Consider the following 5768-nt stretch of genomic DNA (forward strand, 5'->3'; position numbering starts at 1 on the left):
CTGAAAATGTGAAATGAAACCCTTCATTGAAGTGTTTCCATTTGTCGGCTAGTTAGCGATTTTCGCACCTTAGCCCTTTGACGACTTTGGTATATAAATGGTCCAGAAATATAAAAAAATGTTTAAATTTGTATTTCAAAAGACGCACCTAGGATGTTTTAGAATAAAAAAAAATACCAGTCTAACGGTTAGACGCGATAGAAGTGAAACCTTCCGTAAAACAAACTGAGAGAGAATAAGACGAAAGCAGCATTAGGAGCGGGATAATTATAGGTTCATTATAATATTGCTATAAAGTTCATATTTTATTTTCTTCATTTTATTATTATTCATCCTCAATGTTTTCAATTTCAACAAATGATACGAGTGGCTTATGATAGATAAAATATGATACAAATGCTTTGGTTTCGATGTTGTCAAAAAAAATACCCAAACGGACCGAAGAAAAGACTTACAATTTCTTCCATTTTCGTCTACTTGTATTCATGTAAAAATTTATGTCTCTTCCCACCAAAGCTAAATGTATTAGTATATTTCTTCTTGTATTTATTCAATAATTTGGGCCGAAATCCCGGCGGTACTGCAATACCGGGCCAACCCGTGGCAGAGGTGGAGCAAGCCCCTAAAACACTCCGCCCATTTCCAAAAATCAGTTTAACATTTGTTGTCCTCCGATGGAGGATCTATCAGATGTTAAGCTATACTTTGATCTTAGGCATAAGGCCGAGAAGCGATAACCATACAGAACCAACAAACTACCTTGTCAATACATTTTCTAATAAACCTTTTGAGAATTACACGCTCACAAAAATTAATGTACGAAATATTTATACCGATTCACTTAAACTGACTTTCAGTATCTAAACCAAAAATAGAAAAGCCAAAAAACTGTTTTCAATAAATAATCAGAAATGTCCTACAATGCAAATTTCAAAAAAAAAAAATTTTTTTTTCTTGTGATTCGAACCAAGAATTTTAGATCGGAAGCTCACATTGCTAGCCGTTCGGCTATCGCACCATACTGTCGGCGCTGGCCTAAAAGTTATTTAGTTCGTCGCTACGTTTATATGTAATATTCGTAGCTAAGAGGGTCGCTTTTTTCGTTTCACTTTTTCTCAAATCACTCCCAACGATTCTAAAGAAGTTTTCACTTCAAAAAATGTAAGAGTTTAGATGCTTTCAGGTTTTACTATTTTTATTTTTATTAACATAACTAGCTGTACCCGGCGTGCGTTTCTACGCCAACAACTAAAACAAGTTTAAGAAAAATAACTTTAAAGACAAAATCAGTACACAAATATTCAATTCCTTCTAAACCATTTTATTGATTTTGTTTATTTCGAAAAAAATTGTGACATTACAAAGTTGAATTGAGTTTATTGAAGTGCTGTGGGATACATAAAATGTCTTGTTTTTCCATCTGGTGCGTAGACAAATAAATCAGAAGGTTTTCCGACACGTGAGCAGGCCACGTAGAGCTGTCCATGTTAGAAGCATGGATTCTCCAAATTTAATCCCCACACTTGTAACGATTGTCTTTGTGCATTGTTAATAGTCATTGCGAAAGGGAGTCGCACCGGGAACTGTAAACGTTTGAATTCAAATAGCATATCTGTCGGGATCATTGGGATACGTGGCAACAGTACGTTTTCACCTATGAATTTTCCAGTCAAAATTGTTGCGTCGATAACATTGTTCATCATTTTCTTAACTGACAGTCTGGTTCCGTTGCGAAGTCGTGGTGAATTCAAGAATTCAGTTGGATAGGGGACAACCTCATCTTGATTCTCCACAGTATCGATGGACTTATATGTTGTCGTTTCACTGACTATTCCATGCTAAAAGGTGAAGTTGATGGTATTGACATCGATGTTTTTGGCTACTAACATAGCACGCGTACTGAACCACTGATGGTTTTTGTAGTTTTGTGCAATGTTTGCGAAAACTTGTTGCACCAATTCGTCGATGCTTTCTGTGATCTTACAGAAGTTTGCTGGCAGGGTGATACATTGTGTAGATTCATCAATTTCCATTTGCCCATTTCCAATATCCAATAATTGTTTTGCAAAATTTCCAGCCGATGCATCCCGTTGTAGTTGTACACGCATGTTAGTTGTCAAAGTCAATTTCTGAATACTTGGTCATACTAATTTTTTTGACAATCGGTTGAACGGGGCAGATATTGCTACTCTGCGGCGCCACTTGGTGCCGAGTGGCATCAAACCTTCTCCTTGGAAAAATAAATATACATACATATATACCAATTTTTATAATAATCGGTCCAGTAGTTTTTGAGTTCATCGATGACATACAGACAAACATTCATTTTTATATATAAAAATATCAAAAAAAAAAATTTCGTTTTAAAAAATTGGAAACAAAAATTTTGTTTTGCTGATAATCAAAAAAAAAAATATCCTACAAATTTTTCGTTTTGTTACCGTCGTCTCAGCAAAAAAATTCTTGAACAAAAATTAAAAAAAAAAAGGGGTTGTCTGTAAAGTCGGTTTACTGAGGATAGTTTAACGTGACAACGTCATAAGAAAATATTGATGGAATGGTTGCAATTTTCAAAACAAAATTTTAATTTTATTTGTTTGATAGATATTTTGTATGGATATAGAGGAGGAGGTAAATGGAATTGCAATGGAATAGGTCAAGTTACATTTACACAAACGTGAAAAATGACGAAACATTTATAAAATTCATGAAAGATATCTTCAGTTTCGATTGCGCATCAGACGTTAATAAGTCAACAACACTAAGAGGCACCATCATCGGTTTGCTTTTTTCAAGACACTTTACACTCGAAACACTCCCTTTCATTTCCTACTTTTTCTATCATCGTCCTATTCTCAACAGAGAAATGGTTCATTACCATGCACACAGGAAGAAGGCATATGCAAATACAAGTATGTGAATTTATATATATTACCTACATATGCGCATATACATACATATACATACATATATATATGCTCACTCAAGTAGGACAGAGCCAGATGTCGAATGTTGCCGAACGCGGGGGCCGATTGTGCTCTTTGTCGTTCATTCCGCGCTCTCGCTTGCAGTTCAAGCACATTAGCTTACATTTGTTTGCCTACGGAATAGATTCGTATATTTGATATGTCCATATGACTTGTATGCATCTCTACATATAGATTTGTTCGTTTTGAAAATTGCGCGAAATTGTATATGTATATGCATGTTTATATACATATATTAGTATACAACATATCTTATAAGGTATGTGGTAAATATTACCATACATTTTTTCCTTCATATATAATACAAAAAATTAATAATAATAACATTAACTGGTATTATTAACAAACTTGGTTTTATTTTAAATTCTTCAAGTAAATCAAATTAATAATAATCAATAAGAAGGCATATGCAAATACAAATACGTGAATTTATATATGTATTGTACATATACGCATATACATACATATATACGCTCACTTAAGTAGGAGAGAGCAGGATGTCGAACGTTGCCGTTCGTTTGCTTTGTTCGTTCCGCGCTTTCGCTTGAAGTTCATTCAAGGTAACGGCAATGAGCAAGGTAACGACAAATAAGCAAGGTAACTACAAATGAGCAAGGTAACGACACATTTTTTCGTGCGTGCAACCGGCTAAATCGAATTATAAGACGTTATCACGTCAAAAAATTTCGTTTAGTCAATTATTAAAAATAGGAAGATCCATCTATCTAGAATAGATTATTTCAGGTTTTAATATTTTTATTTTTATTCAAATACTTTTAACTTAAATGTCCACCATCCATGAGCACGTCCACAGGTAAAATCCGCCAAACAGTAGATTCATGTGTGCTTAGTTGTTGAAAACCTGTACGTCTGGCTACTTGATAAATGTCAAAGATGACATAAAAACAGGTTTCGTGTAAGAATTATTCACTACTGACATCTAGGCGTCACATTTGAACGAACCTTTACTTGCACTAACCACTTTTAATTCGTACCCCCCTACAAGAAATACTCCTCCCATACATATTTAAAACTCATTGTAGGACTCTTTCTTATAAATACATTCCATAGAGAGAGATACTTGTTTGAAATGTGGTGCAGTTTACTTAACCCTTTCGACCCAAATGGTACACATGTGTACGACTTAAATGTCACAATAATGACTCAGTGAATTTCTGTCCGCTACGCCGTGGGTTTGTTTGTTAGTTTCTTAAAACAAAGAGGGATTAAAATTTTATAAAATAATTCTATGCACTCAAAAAAAAACTTCTTCGGTTCAAGTTAAAACGACTATTGAAATGAGGAAATATGGGAATGATTTGGCGCCTATGAAAAGGCATCCTCTTTTCAGTATCTGATATTTTCTCAAAATGAAGAAAAAATGTTTACATGCTTTCGAGAAAAACTTTCCCGATTTAAGGAATTTATTTTTATATTTGTAATAAATTTTATGTTTGAAATAGATAATATTTTGCTAAAAGAAAATAAAAATATTACTCATTTCAGAGCAAAATTTGCTGGAATTAGGGAAACTGTTATTTTGTTTCTAGTAAAAATTTACTAAAAGAAAAATAGCTTTTTTCTCAATTTTAAAAAATCTACCTGAATTTTCAGATTATGAAATGAAAAAATTTGGTTTTAGTTTTTTATTTTTGAAACACAAACTGGAAAAATTCATTAAAAAAACTTTTTTGGCCGTAAGAGTTTTTCATTGTTAAAAATATACACATGAATTGGTGGATAGTTTATTTCATCTGCTTTTATAATTCTAAAATTTCCGCTCTTAGGGCCTACTTTAAAAGATAGGTAGTGATTTGTGTACCCTAAGATATTTATAAATTCACAAAATAAAAATATTTCTTCATTTATAATGAAAATTTCGAGAACTTGGTATGATACAAAATAATTTGCAACTGTTGCAGCTAGAAGTTTCCTATACTTTGGAGTGAGACACGTTTTTTGCGCATAGTATTTCAGGACTTGTGATCCACCCGCCGACTTACTGAGTATTGCTTCAAAAGATTCCTTATATGAAGTACAGAAATGTATATTTAAAATAAATAAATAACTAAAGTAAAAGTAATAAAAAAAACATTTACCTCGCCACGATATTCATTTGCCAATAAAGCGCATGCCTCAGTGTGAATGGCTTGTGTTTTTATTCCCTAGTGAAGTAAAACGAAGATTATGAATTTTTGCATGCATATCTGGTTGTGTGTATATGCACAAAATAACAAAATACCTGTTGCGCTTGCCAATTGAGCAGATTATGCTCAAAAATTACCCTTGGTCCAAACTGCGATGTGTCGATCAATGTATCCAATTGGCTTGGCTTTAGGAGCTTCAATGATTCCTTAGTTAGACCGCTTTCTATAATTGAAATGATTAGCAATAACTAAAATGAGCAAAACAAAATATCCATAAACTTACCAATAAACACGTTCAAAAACGGTTCGCCATCCAACTCAATTAAAATTTCTATTAATTCATCCATTGCACGACAAAATATATAATCACGAAGAAAAAAAACAATCAACTACGTATGTTCGTAAAAGCAATGAGCATTCGATAAGATAATTGTAAGTAAAGTAAAAAATAACAAAGAAGAATGTAACATCAAAATGAGGACTACGGGTTTATGTTTCAAACACATTTATAGTCATTTAAAAGAAAAAATACTCAAAAGCGATAAAATTTAATGAATTTGGAAGAGTTCAAAATAAAGAATGGTTTTCTTTATTTTAGGGAGGGAATTTTTTCTGAGTGTGGTTAAATAGGAAT

General features: G+C 32.9%; 1 long non-coding RNA gene and 1 pseudogene across 1 annotated transcript; both read right to left on the bottom strand.

Annotated features, from left to right (window-relative positions):
* Nucleotides 1-553: 553 nt before the first annotated feature.
* LOC128862622 (U2 spliceosomal RNA) lies at nt 554-735 on the bottom strand (annotated as a pseudogene).
* A 4237-nt stretch (nt 736-4972) lies between these two features.
* LOC128860229 (uncharacterized) lies at nt 4973-5354 on the bottom strand. The gene is made up of 3 exons (XR_008454229.1): nt 5230-5354; nt 5087-5152; nt 4973-5012 (listed from the first exon to the last, which is right to left on the bottom strand). It is a non-coding gene; the product is annotated as an uncharacterized LOC128860229 (long non-coding RNA).
* Between the last annotated feature and the right edge of the window lie 414 nt (nt 5355-5768).

The sequence above is a fragment of the Anastrepha ludens genome, chromosome 4 (genome assembly GCF_028408465.1).
Source record: "Anastrepha ludens isolate Willacy chromosome 4, idAnaLude1.1, whole genome shotgun sequence".
In the NCBI taxonomy this organism is placed as follows: domain Eukaryota; kingdom Metazoa; phylum Arthropoda; class Insecta; order Diptera; family Tephritidae; genus Anastrepha; species Anastrepha ludens.